This window comes from Procambarus clarkii, chromosome 45 (genome assembly GCF_040958095.1).
Source record: "Procambarus clarkii isolate CNS0578487 chromosome 45, FALCON_Pclarkii_2.0, whole genome shotgun sequence".
NCBI lineage: Eukaryota > Metazoa > Arthropoda > Malacostraca > Decapoda > Cambaridae > Procambarus > Procambarus clarkii.
The window spans coordinates 15,754,808-15,770,199 of NC_091194.1; positions in this window are offsets into that span (position 1 = coordinate 15,754,808).

Genomic DNA, 15,392 nt, shown 5'->3' on the forward strand with positions numbered 1-15,392 from the left:
AACTAAGCCTTTTATAAGTTAATATCAATCCTGTATTCCCATTCTCATTAACACTAATTTCATTTTAGACAATGGCGAAAATTAGTAATATTAAATAGCCATCATTATGAAATAATTACAAAGAGAATTAAAATGTTGAACTAATTATCGCGTATAAATTAGACTTCCCAGTGAATGATGTTTTCATGACGGATATAACCGGTCATGACGACACGAGCGCCTCAGCCGGTGGTGGTGGGCTGAGTAACCCATGGTCACTGGTACTCACAGTGACTGGTTGTCACTGGTACTCACAGTGAACAGTGATTGGTTGTCACTGGTACTCACAGTGAACAGTGATTGGTTGTCACTGGTACTCACAGTGAACAGTGATTGGTTGTCACTGGTACTCACAGTGAACAGTAACTGGTTGTCACTGGTACTCACAGTGAACAGTGATTGGTTGTCACTGGTACTCAAGAGTGGATAGTGACTGAGGAATCCATGATGCTCCAAGGAAGACTCAAGTACCAACAGAACACCTTAAAAATGAACCACAAAAAATAGCTGGAGTATTATGGAAAAAAAATCGTATTATTGTAATAACTGAAACATGGATTACCGGCCAATGCAGTAACACATTACACACAATAACACAGTAACACAATAACACACAGTAACTCAATGTGATACAACACATTAATCTGTCGCCTGCATACAATATTATGGGGGGCATAAGTTATTGAAAAGTAGTGTCCAACAGTAACTATTTGGACATACCAAAAATAAAATACCCAAACTATCGTTGTATGTCACGAAATCTTGACAGAATGGATAAAAAACATTATCCATTCGCGGGAGGCGTTATCTAGTGTTTCTACGTTTAACGTTATTTCCGTTATCGGTGATTGCACTAGTTAAAATGCTAAAGCTGAAGCTTTTTTGAAATAGCTGACGATTGCATTCGTCAATAGCGCATTATGCAGCTAACACAGGAGAAGCTAACTTAAGACCTATAGAATACTAGAAACAAAAACATATATCTAGAAAACAATAGAGCAGAACTCGTCAGTTCTTGTCAAAGAACAACATTGTTATCTTATCTACCACCTCTTGCTAGATAAGAACATAACACAGCATCTCTTATTAATGAAGAACACACCACCTCTTGCTAGATAAGAACATAAGAGGAGGTCTGGAGCTAAGAGACCAATCAGGAAGCTGAAATCTAACATGATTATCTAGATTTACCACTCCGTTAAAATTGCAACTATTTTGCCTAATCCGAAACGTAGGAATCCAATCAATCAATCCAATCCAATCGAAAGCATCCAAGCACTCTAATCTATCGGGGCCGATGCACAGAAAAAAAAGACCGTATTACGGGGCCTTTATTTTTTTACCAATGCGTCGAATTTTTAACGCATTGGTCGATAGCGTAAAAAATGCGACGGGTTGGGTGGTTCTCTCTTTTTCATCGTTCAATTGATAGTGAAGAACATGAGACTGAAGAACACATGATAGTGAAGAACATGAGACACTGAAGAACACATGATAGTGAAGAACATGAGACACTGAAGAACACATGATAGTGAAGAACATGAGACACTGAAGAACACATGATAGTGAAGAACACTAGACACTGAATAACACATAACGAATAACACTAGATACTGATAAACACCTTAGAACACTGAACAACACACAACGGAGAACACTGAACACTGAGAAACACATAGCAAAGAACACTAGACACTGAGAAACACATAACAAGAACACTGGTCCCCTGTATTATGAATTATATCAAGATGATTAACGACCCATGTTAAGGAAGAAAATACTTAAATACTAATATATAAAAAACATATAGCATATATTGCATATAGTCCTGGGGACCATTCACTCTTGTTCGCACTAATATATAAAGAAATTATATTGTGAAGACTCAAGCGATGTGTAGACGATGAGTCGCAATAACGTAGCTATCTTGAGGTTATCTTGAGATGATTTCGGGGCTTTAGTGTCCCCGCGGCCCGGTCCTCGACCAGGCCTCCACCCCCAGGAAGCAGCCCGTGACAGCTGACTAACACCCAGGTACCTATTTTACTGCTAGGTAACAGGGGCATAGGGTGAAAGAAACTCTGCCCATTATTTCTCGCCGGCGCCTGGGATCGAACCCAGGACCACAGGATCACAAGTCCCGCGTACTGTCCGCTCGGCCGACCGGCTCCCTAAACAAGCTGATGATATGATGACTATAACTACACACCACAAGATGAGACGACGACGACGACGTTTCGGTCCATCTTGGACCACTATCAAGATTATAAAGACCATCGACTTGATAATGGTCCAGGACGGACCGAAACGTCGCCGTCTCCACATCTTCAGACGTATGGTTTAGTCCTCAAACGATATGAACCACGACAAAGATATCGAAATCCACGACCAAGATAGCACAAACAAACAAACAAATATATCAGTATTAAGGTTCGACAAGAACAAGTATGCCAGTTCAACAGCAGTACTCACCTATTTGTGCTTGCGGGGGTTGAGCTCTGGCTCTTTGGTCCCGCCTCTCAACTGTCAATCAACTGGTGTACAGGTTCCTGAGCCTACTGGGCTCTTATTATATCTACACTTGAAACTGTGTATGGAGTTAGACTACTCTTGCAGTGTCTTGTTAGACTACTCTTGCAGTGTCTTGTTAGTCTTGTTAGACTACTCTTGCAGTGTCTTGTTGGTCTTGTTAGACTACTCTTGCAGTGTCTTGTTGGTCTTGTTAGACTACTCTTGCAGTGTCTTGTTAGTCTTGTTAGACTACTCTTGCAGTGTCTTGTTAGTCTTGTTAGACTACTCTTGCAGTGTCTTGTTAGTCTTGTTAGACTACTCTTGCAGTGTCTTGTTAGTCTTGTTAGACTACTCTTGCAGTGTCTTGTTAGTCTTGTTAGACTACTCTTGCAGTGTCTTGTTAGTCTTGTTAGACTACTCTTGCAGTGTCTTGTTAGTCTTGTTAGACTACTCTTGCAGTGTCTTGTTAGTCTTGTTAGACTACTCTTGCAGTGTCTTGTTAGTCTTGTTAGACTACTCTTGCAGTGTCTTGTTAGTCTTGTTAGACTACTCTTGCAGTGTCTTGTTAGTCTTGTTAGACTACTCTTGCAGTGTAGACGGCTGTTTGAAACTCACAGAGTTATTCACGAGATCTATTGGGGGATACAAGTCTGCAACCGGGAATCACTGTGAGTGAATGAATGGTTGACCAGTCAACGGCCGGCGCTCGTGTATTGTGCATGGAATTGCTATATACTGAATTGGAAACCCGCTGTTGAAAACTCGTTTAATTCCGTTGTTGAAAATCTGCTGAAAACCCGTTGTTGATGACTAGTTGAATTCCCGTTGAAATTCGAATGAAATCCGCTGTTGAAATTTTCGTTCAAAACATGTTTAAAACTAGTTGAAAACCCGTTGTTGAATTTTGTTTTAATTTAGTTGATAATCCGTTTTAATAAGCCGTTCACAACTCGTTGAAAACCTATTGAAAGTTTCTTGAACGTCTGTTCATTTCTCTTTAAACCTGCACATGTTCTTCATCAATACGGTTCTAAAGTTCTTTAGAAAGCTCCCTTGACAATGAGAACCGCATCCACAGCAACATACGGGTTTTATGCAACTAGAAGAACATAAGAATTTAGGTTAACTGCATAAAGCCTATTTTCCCCACACGAAATAGCTCCTATTTATATCCAAAGTCATCCATATACATGTCTAACCTGCACTTGAAACAATCCAGCGTCTATTGTTACCCGGTAATTTTGTTCCATAAATCAACATCCTTCCTGTGATGAATTGATCACACCAAGTCGATCACGTTAAAAGGTTTGCCCCAATTTCCAGGGAGCCTCAATACTTGGAACTGCCATTAGCGGTAGAGTTGAAGGCTTAAACATATCTTGTAGATGTTATCTCAAAATGTTGAGTATCTGGAGATAAATAATCCTCTCAGATTGTCATGGGAATCTAAGGATAACTAATCAGTATATCTGCAGTAGATTTCTGTAGCACAATGCACAGAAAAAAATTAAAGAATGAGTTGTGCAAACGAAGAAATTGACCATCTAGATGTATACTGACTTTAATTCAGTCTTTTACTATGTTCAGAGCTAAAGTATACTTGCTGGTTGATCAGTAAGCTATAGTGATGGCCTTAATAACCCTCCAGAGGTTGATAGGTCTTAGGTCCAACACCAAACGTGATAGTTAGTTACCAAGCTATTGTCAGGGCCTTAACATTTTCCAGAGTTTTTAAAGGCCTTAAATCGATCACCAAACCAACCAATGTAAGAAGCAAGAGTGTTGAACCTCAAGAATTGAGGTTCGGCTTTCAGATACCATCAAGGAGGCGACTGAAACTCTAGTCAAGAGCTTGCTTATGAAGGACTAGTGTGTCCCCAGAGACGATGGTACACCTCATAAGGAGGCCTGTGAGGGCTGTGACCAGCCCGGGGAAGTCGGTCGGCGGAGCGGACAGCACGCTGGACTTGTGATCCTGTGGTCCTGGGTTCGATCCCAGGCGCCGGCGAGAAACAATGGGCAGAGTTTCTTTCACCCTATGCCCCTGTTACCTAGGAGTAAATAGGTACCTAGGTGTTAGTCAGCTGTCACGGGCTGCTTCCTGGGGGTAGAGGCCTGGTCGAGGACCGGGCCGCGGGGACACTAATAAGCCCCGAAATCATCTCAAGATAACCTCAAGAAGAAGCCCTCATTAACATTTGGCGGCATCTTAAGATCAGGATAGACACCAGTGGATGACCTAAAGCAACGAGGATCTTGAACTATGACCTAGAAAGTCGTTCCAGTTAACTTCCTTCCTCGTCTGTTTAGGTCAGATGAAATTTACTAGAATAACAGAATAAAATTATTAAATCCAGCATAATCAATAATCATAACAGTCGATCCATAGACTAACTGGTAGTATCATCTTGATAAAAAAACAATGTTATGCATCGTACGACTCTTCCTATCACCTAATACGTCACATTTTACCTAAATCGAGATATTTGTAAAAAAAATTAAGTACCGTAATATGGTCGATTCCCTAAAATGTAACGCCTATTACGGCGAGAGAACGAGAAAATGTGAAAAAACTGGGTTTTTGTCGGGGAAGGGAGCGCCCTTGTAGCACTCTGGCGGTCTGACACTGACTCGTTGATTTGAAATGCTTCAAATCGTTTGTAGGTTGGGGTGAGGGGGGGGGGGTGATGGTGATTGGAATGGTGATAGTGATGGTAAGGTAGATACTGGTAGTAATAGTTCCAATGGTGATGGTGACACTGATAGTGGTTTGGATGGTGACGGTGGTAGCGATGATGATTGGAATGTTGATTGTGATGGTGGTAGTAATAGTTATATATATACATATATATATATATATATATATATATATATATATATATATATTATATATATATATATATATATATATATGTCGTACCTAGTAGCCAGAATGCACTTCTCAGCCTACTATGCAAGGCCCGATTTGCCTAATTAGCCAGGTTTTCATGAATTAATTGTTTTTCGACTACCTAACCTAACCTAACCAAACTTTTTCGGCTACCTAACCTAACCTATAAAGATAGGTTAGGTTAGGTAGGGTTGGTTAGGTTCGGTCATATATCTACGTTAATTTTAACTCCAATATAAAAAAAATTTAACTCATACATAATGAAATGGGTAGCTTTATCATTTCATAAGAAAAAAATTAGAGAATATATATTAATTCAGGAAAACTTGGCTTATTAGGCAAATCGGGCCTTGCATAGTAGGCTGAGAAGTGTGTTCTGGCTACTAGGTACAACATATATATATATATATATATATATATATATATATATATATATATATATATATATATATATATATATATATATATATATATATATATATTATTAAATATGACCGAAAAAGTAAGATTAATAATTCTAACACGAATTTTCTCAATCTTTCGTACATTATGCTTCACTGTTGGAGGTAAATCAAAAATCACTTCTCCAAAATTCATTTTTATTTCTAGTCTGACGCGACACGGGCGCGTTTCGTAAAACTTATTACATTTTCAAAGACTTCACAAATACACAACTGATTAGAACTTGCGTTTCCCTGATTTTATATCTACATTTGAGTGAGGTGGGAAGGGTGATGTGGCATTACATTTGAGTGAGGTGGGAAGGATGATGTGGCATTAACACAAGACAGAACACTAGAGGATATTAATAGGGTATTAAAAGTATCAACACAAGACAGAACAGAAACAATGGGTATTGAATAGAAGTGTTTGTAGAAAGCCTATTGGTCCATATTTCTTGATGCTTCTATATTGGAGCGGAGTCTTGAGGTGGGTAGAATATAGTTGTGCAATAATTGGCTGTTGATTGCTGGTGTTGACTTCTTGATGTGTAGTGCCTCGCAAACGTCAAGCCGCCTGCTATCGCTGTATCTATCGATGATTTCTGTGTTGTTTACTAGGATTTCTCTGGCGATGGTTTGGTTATGGGAAGAGATTATATGTTCCTTAATGGAGCCCTGTTGTTTATGCATCGTTAAACGCCTAGAAAGAGATGTTGTTGTCTTGCCTATATACTGGGTTTTTTGGAGCTTACAGTCCCCAAGTGGGCATTTGAAGGCATAGACGACGTTAGTCTCTTTTAAAGCGTTCTGTTTCGTGTTTGGAGAGTTTCTCATGAGTAGGCTGGCCGTTTTTCTGGTTTTATAGTAAATCGTCAGTTGTATCCTCTGATTTTTGTCTGTAGGGATAACGTTTCTATTAACAATATCTTTCAGGACCCTTTCCTCTGTTTTATGAGCTGTGGAAAAGAAGTTCCTGTAAAATAGTCTAATAGGGGGTATAGGTGTTGTGTTAGTTGTCTCTTCGGAGGTTGCATGGCTTTTCACTTTCCTTCTTATGATGTCTTCGATGAAACCATTGGAGAAGCCGTTATTGACTAGAACCTGCCTTACCCTACAGAGTTCTTCGTCGACTTGCTTCCATTCTGAGCTGTGGCTGAGAGCACGGTCGACGTATGCGTTAACACCACTCCTCTTGTACCTGTCAGGGCAGTCGCTGTTGGCATTTAGGCACATTCCTATGTTTGTTTCCTTTGTGTAGACTGCAGTGTGGAAACCTCCGCCCTTTTCCATGACTGTTACATCTAGAAAAGGCAGCTTTCCATCCTTTTCCGTCTCGTAAGTGAAACGCAGCACGGAACTCTGCTCAAATGCCTCCTTCAGCTCCTGCAGATGTCTGACATCAGGTACCTGTGTAAAAATGTCGTCAACATACCTGCAGTATATGGCCGGTTTCAAGTTCATGTCGACTAAGACTTTTTGCTCGATGGTACCCATGTAGAAGTTTGCAAACAGGACACCTAGGGGAGAACCCATGGCGACCCCATCTACTTGCTTATACATGTGCCCATCCGGGCTCAAGAAGGGTGCCTCTTTAGTACAAGCTTGGAGTAGTTTCCTCAGAATACTTTCTGGCATGTCAAGAGGAGTACAGGCTGGATCACGATACACTCTGTCGGCTATCATTCCGATTGTCTCGTCCACAGGTACGTTGGTAAACAGCGATTCTACGTCCAACGAGGCTCTTATCCCTGTGGCCCGTGCGCCCCGCAGTAAGTCCACAAATTCCTTTGGAGACTTCAGGCTGAAGGCGCAAGGAACATAAGGAGTCAGCAGGCCGTTGAGTCGCTTCGCCAATCTGTACGTGGGTGTGGGTATCTGGCTAATGATTGGCCGAAGTGGGTTTCCAGGCTTGTGCGTCTTGACATTTCCATACGCATATCCAGGTTTATATTCCCCAATGATCTTTGGCAGGTGGAGTCCGGATTTCTTGGCGTTCACAGTTTCGATCAGTTTGTTGACCTTTGCTTTTAATTCGGCTGTAGTGTCCTTCGTTACCCTTTGGAACTTAGTTTGGTCAGAGAGTATGATGTTCATTTTCGCCAGATATTCGTCTTTTTTAAGAATGACATATATTGGCGACTTGTCACCTCTCCTGACAACTATCTCCTTGTTCTCACGAAGGCTTTTAGCTGCCGCTCTAAGCTCGGGGGACAGTATGGTGCTTCTGTAGTTGCCTCGATTCTTTCCTCCTTCTGCAATAAGTTCTGCTTGTAAGGTATCTTTGGTAGTGACCTTCTTTTGTGTCTCGAGGTCGAATATGTCGTCCAACAGAATTTCCAACTCCACTTTCCGTTGGACGGCATATTCGACCTCGAGACACAAAAGAAGGTCACTACCAAAGATACCTTACAAGCAGAACTTATTGCAGAAGGAGGAAAGAATCGAGGCAACTACAGAAGCACCATACTGTCCCCCGAGCTTAGAGCGGCAGCTAAAAGCCTTCGTGAGAACAAGGAGATAGTTGTCAGGAGAGGTGACAAGTCGCCAATATATGTCATTCTTAAAAAAGACGAATATCTGGCGAAAATGAACATCATACTCTCTGACCAAACTAAGTTCCAAAGGGTAACGAAGGACACTACAGCCGAATTAAAAGCAAAGGTCAACAAACTGATCGAAACTGTGAACGCCAAGAAATCCGGACTCCACCTGCCAAAGATCATTGGGGAATATAAACCTGGATATGCGTATGGAAATGTCAAGACGCACAAGCCTGGAAACCCACTTCGGCCAATCATTAGCCAGATACCCACACCCACGTACAGATTGGCGAAGCGACTCAACGGCCTGCTGACTCCTTATGTTCCTTGCGCCTTCAGCCTGAAGTCTCCAAAGGAATTTGTGGACTTACTGCGGGGCGCACGGGCCACAGGGATAAGAGCCTCGTTGGACGTAGAATCGCTGTTTACCAACGTACCTGTGGACGAGACAATCGGAATGATAGCCGACAGAGTGTATCGTGATCCAGCCTGTACTCCTCTTGACATGCCAGAAAGTATTCTGAGGAAACTACTCCAAGCTTGTACTAAAGAGGCACCCTTCTTGAGCCCGGATGGGCACATGTATAAGCAAGTAGATGGGGTCGCCATGGGTTCTCCCCTAGGTGTCCTGTTTGCAAACTTCTACATGGGTACCATCGAGCAAAAAGTCTTAGTCGACATGAACTTGAAACCGGCCATATACTGCAGGTATGTTGACGACATTTTTACACAGGTACCTGATGTCAGACATCTGCAGGAGCTGAAGGAGGCATTTGAGCAGAGTTCCGTGCTGCGTTTCACTTACGAGACGGAAAAGGATGGAAAGCTGCCTTTTCTAGATGTAACAGTCATGGAAAAGGGCGGAGGTTTCCACACTGCAGTCTACACAAAGGAAACAAACATAGGAATGTGCCTAAATGCCAACAGCGACTGCCCTGACAGGTACAAGAGGAGTGGTGTTAACGCATACGTCGACCGTGCTCTCAGCCACAGCTCAGAATGGAAGCAAGTCGACGAAGAACTCTGTAGGGTAAGGCAGGTTCTAGTCAATAACGGCTTCTCCAATGGTTTCATCGAAGACATCATAAGAAGGAAAGTGAAAAGCCATGCAACCTCCGAAGAGACAACTAACACAACACCTATACCCCCTATTAGACTATTTTACAGGAACTTCTTTTCCACAGCTCATAAAACAGAGGAAAGGGTCCTGAAAGATATTGTTAATAGAAACGTTATCCCTACAGACAAAAATCAGAGGATACAACTGACGATTTACTATAAAACCAGAAAAACGGCCAGCCTACTCATGAGAAACTCTCCAGACACGAAACAGAACGCTTTAAAAGAGACTAACGTCGTCTATGCCTTCAAATGCCCACTTGGGGACTGTAAGCTCCAAAAAACCCAGTATATAGGCAAGACAACAACATCTCTTTCTAGGCGTTTAACGATGCATAAACAACAGGGCTCCATTAAGGAACATATAATCTCTTCCCATAACCAAACCATCGCCAGAGAAATCCTAGTAAACAACACAGAAATCATCGATAGATACAGCGATAGCAGGCGGCTTGACGTTTGCGAGGCACTACACATCAAGAAGTCAACACCAGCAATCAACAGCCAATTATTGCACAACTATATTCTACCCACCTCAAGACTCCGCTCCAATATAGAAGCATCAAGAAATATGGACCAATAGGCTTTCTACAAACACTTCTATTCAATACCCATTGTTTCTGTTCTGTCTTGTGTTGATACTTTTAATACCCTATTAATATCCTCTAGTGTTCTGTCTTGTGTTAATGCCACATCATCCTTCCCACCTCACTCAAATGTAATGCCACATCACCCTTCCCACCTCACTCAAATGTAGATATAAAATCAGGGAAACGCAAGTTCTAATCAGTTGTGTATTTGTGAAGTCTTTGAAAATGTAATAAGTTTTACGAAACGCGCCCGTGTCGCGTCAGACTAGAAATAAAAATGAATTTTGGAGAAGTGATTTTTGATTTACCTCCAACAGTGAAGCATAATGTACGAAAGATTGAGAAAATTCGTGTTAGAATTATTAATCTTACTTTTTCGGTCATATTTAATAATATATGTCTACAGGAAAGACTGCTACCAAAATATACTAATATATATATATATATATATGAAATGGAAAAATATATATATTTTAGAGAGAGAGAGAGAGAGAGAGAGAGAGAGAGAGAGAGAGAGAGAGAGAGAGAGGAGAGAGAGAGAGAGATATGAAGAGCAAAGGTTAACGCCGCACGGACCAATTGCGTTAATACGTAATTTTATTACAAAATCCCACGAAATTGAAGGTTGACGTATGAGACCAAACTGACCACCACAGCTAAACACCAGACAATACCCTCTCTATATAACAAGGCAAAACACGTGCCTCCTGCTCTGGGAAATGCTACAATTTATAGTGATTCTTTATATGAAGAATATATGTATTTTGATTTTATATTTATAGTGTGTATAAGGAGCTGTATAATTATCGCACTAAATGTGTCGACTGTTTTCAATTATGTGTTTTAATCCAGGTGTATTTTGTTTATTTCTGTCTGTCCTCGCCCAACCACTTGGGCTGGACGGTAGAGCGACGGTCTCGCTTCATGCAGGTCGGCGTTCAATCCCCGACCGTCCAAGTGGTTGGGCACCATTCCTTCCCCCTCGTCCCATCCCAAATCCTGACTCCTTCCAAGTGCTATATAGACGTAATGGCTAGTCGCTTTTCCCCCTGATAGAGACTGTTCTCACGTTTGATGCACAGCGATTTTGACCCAATCGACCTCAGCGTTAAAATTGAGGCGTTTTATTGAAATTAAAAGCACCGCAATATTGACGATGTCTCAGACTAGCGAGCCTCAGAGGGTTGAATAGGTTCATACACTTCTACTTCTCCATAACCACTTCAAATCTGACGCTTGTCAAAGTTTTAAGTAAACCCTGCAGCTTATTAATTGGGTAATTGAACCCAAATGATCGAACACCAAGCTGTACCAGCCTGATCTGCCACTCCGTAAGAAATGCAACTGTTTCGACTAACCAGGAACGTTCAAACCCATGCAGCCCACCTAACCTGTCAAGTTTGAAGGCAAAGAAAACGTCAACATAACAGTGTTGTAAGTTGTATTAATACGTCGCATTTGTACTAAATTGGTCGTTACAGATGGGACGTAATAATTAAGTGAGAGGACAGGGTGATGGTCACCCACTGTGGTGTGGCACTATCTGGTAACGCAGTAGTCCCTGTACTATTGTATTGTTGTTTAAGAGTCGCTACCTGGAACAAAAAGTTACAAGTAGCACGGGCTATGGTGAGCCCGTAATTACTATTGTAGCAGTGAAGCAACCTCTTGACTATGAACCGTCACATAGGTCCTCCACAAAAGACCAGCAAGTCTTCCACAAAAGACCAGCAAGTCCTCCACAAAAGACCAGCAAGTCTTCCACAAAAGACCAGCAAGTCCTCCACAAAAGACCAGCAAGTCCACCACAAAAGACCAGCAAGTCCAGCACAAGAGCACAATCACCACCACCACCATATATGACCGCACAAAAGACCTATCACCTACCACACGTGACAATCACAAAAGTCCAACGCGTCCAACAGAAAAGACCAATTGGCCTTTCCACACATGAGCAATCATGCAAAACCCCCACACGAAGCAACACAAGTGACCAACCATCCTCCACACATGCCCACCCCAAAAAAAACACACAAACGAATACCACAACATTTCTCTAAGTTAGAAGCATCTATAGCTTCTAACTTTTTGGGATGGATAGGCAGATAGTTCTGCCTATCCATCCCAACCTTGTGACCGGCTGTCCCCCGTTCCATTTACACCGTTCCACTCACACTGTTCCATAAACTTGTACTACAAACTCGCCAAACCTCATCCATCATTCCTCATGATGGCACTCAGACGCACTCAGATCCCACGCACTCTTGACTATTCACTCAGCCACTCCCAACGCACTCAACGGATGGGACCATCTACGAGGAGTTCAAGCAACCCCTCACCTAATGCGTCGCATTGTTTGTCTAACCAACCAATCCGTTAAAATTCCGACGTATTAGTATAAATTCAAGAACCGTAATGTTGACGTTATGTGCATCGGCTTCGATATGTTAGGTGGGTTGGTTGGGTGCGTACGCTTTGAGGCCCGGGGGAAACCACTTCAAATTTGACGTTGGTCAAATATTTCTGGAAACTACAGCCTAATGTTCTAAGACAATATCTAAACAACTGTAATAAAAAAATCTAAATAAAGATCTAAATTTAAAAATCTAAATCCTCTTATTTGTAACTTTCCCTAGTCAGCGGTCAGAAAATTATTTGTGATTAGATTTTAGAATAAAATTTAACAATTGAATGGAAATCTGAAATTAGATTTTTCTGGTGAAACTCACATGTATTGGGCTCAAAATTGTTTAATACATCTCTCTTGTTGTATTTATTATACAGTCTATGTATATATTATTATGCAGTTTGGAAACGCTGGAAGGTCGCTCTCGACACAAATTTATTATTGTTAAGAGTCTAAATATAAAACCTGTGCATCTTTCCTCGATCATGGCAGCTTAAGTCTGTATTTATTGAACAGTTTACGAGATTCCAAACTTCGGAACTCAAAATTATTACCGAGTGACTGTCGGGGGGACTCATGGTGAGCGGTGCGAATTGGCTGTCAAGAGGTCTGTAATGAGCTGATAGCATGTTTGGTATCGATGGGATGACAGACATTTGTGCATTGATGGTTCCTTCCATGTTGCAGTTTTTCAACATTGTTAACCAAGAGCTTGCTGCACAAAGGTCGGTCTAATGGTGAGTCTTGCACAGCTGGCGCCAAAGGACCATTAAAACACACACACACACACTCAACACAGCAACTTGACTCGCAAACATTAGCAAAAGTTGTAAATATATGTTCAGGAATTGTCGGTGTATTGACGTCTGCTGTCACCTGGCTAAAAGCTTTCCTAAACTTATTGACGGGAGATGTGAGGGGCGGACCCCACGGCGGACCCCAGTGGCGACAACCCCAGGGTGGACCCCACGGCAGACCCCCAAGGGTGGACCCCAGGGTCAACGATCAATGTTTTTGGGACAGATGGTCTAATTTAGGTAGTGATGCCAACTGTTGGTGACGGACTGTCAGACGCGGTCTGAGAAATGGCTACTGGACTTCAACCGAGAATAGTGTAAAGTTACCAAAGCATTAAGAACGAAAAAATCTAAAATACAGTACAAACTGAAAAAAAGGTAGCTTGCAACTTCTGAAAAAACAGAGATTCGCCACATTGGAGGAAATAAGTAACATAGGGACATGATAACGACGTCCAAGATTATTAATGAAATTTTCCAAGTAGACGGGCAATCTTTAAATTAAAGTATAACAGAACGATGGAAAATTGAAGGATAGACAATCCAATTAAAGATGTGTCAACTTCCACAATATAACAGTGATATTAACTTCTAGGTACCTATTTACTACTACATAAACAGAGGCATCAGGCGAAAGAAAATGTGCCCAACCATTTCTGCCCCGCTCTAAATCGAACCCCGGGATCCCCGATTGTGAGTCGAGAACGAACCCAACTGTACTATGAGACCCCTGTTAAGTGGACATTAGAAATATTTCAATCTAACTCTACACATTGCTTTATTTATACATATGAGGGAGAACATATATATAACAGCATCAACAGCTGCCTGGGCTTGGGAGCTAATGCTCAACCCTGAAACACATCTAGGGTAAGAACACACATATACACAGTTGGTATATCTCTTAACTCGTTTCAGTTTACTTATGGTGTTAATTATATGATGTGAAATGTGTGTTAGTGTCGGGAGGTGTGGCGCCGGTGTCACCTGTTCTCTCCCAGCTCGACACACGGGTGTCACCTCTCTCCCAGCTCGACACACGGGTGACACCTCTCTCCCAGCTCGACACACGGGTGACACCTCTCTCCCAGCACTCCCTCCTCCCACCTACATGGTATAACACTCCCCCCTCCCACCTACATGGTATAACACACTCCCCCTCCCACCTACATGGTATAACACACTCCCCCCTCCCACCTACATGGTATAACACACTCCCCCCTCCCACCTACATGGTATAACACACTCCCCCTCCCACCTACATGGTATAACACACTCCCCCCTCCCACCTACATGGTATAACACACTCCCCCCTCCCACCTACATGGTATAACACACTCCCCCTCCCACCTACATGGTATAACACACTCCCCCCTCCCACCTACATGGTATAACACACTCCCCCTCCCACCTACATGGTATAACACACTCCCCCCTCCCACCTACATGGTATAACACACTCCCCCTCCCACCTACATGGTATAACACTCCCCCCCTCCCACCTACATGGTATAACACACTCCCCCCTCCCACCTACATGGTATAACACACTCCCCCTCCCACCTACATGGTATAACACACTCCCCCCTCCCACCTACATGGTATAACACACTCCCCCTCCCACCTACATGGTATAACACACTCCTCCCTCCCACCTACATGGTATAACACACTCCCCCCTCCCACCTACATGGTATAACACACTCCCCCCTCCCACCTACATGGTATAACACACTCCCCCCTCCCACCTACATGGTATAACTACCCCCCCCCACCCACCTACATGGTATAACTACCCCCCCTCCCACCTACATGGTATAACACACTCCCCCTCCCACCTACATGGTATAACACACTCCCCCTCCCACCTACATTGTATAACTACCCCCCCCTCCCACCTACATGGTATAACTACCCCCCCTCCCACCTACATGGTATAACTACCCCCCCTCCCACCTACATGGTATAACTACCCCCCCTCCCACCTACATGGTATAACTACCCCCCCTCCCACCTACATGGTATAACTACCCCCCCTCCCACCTACATGGTATAA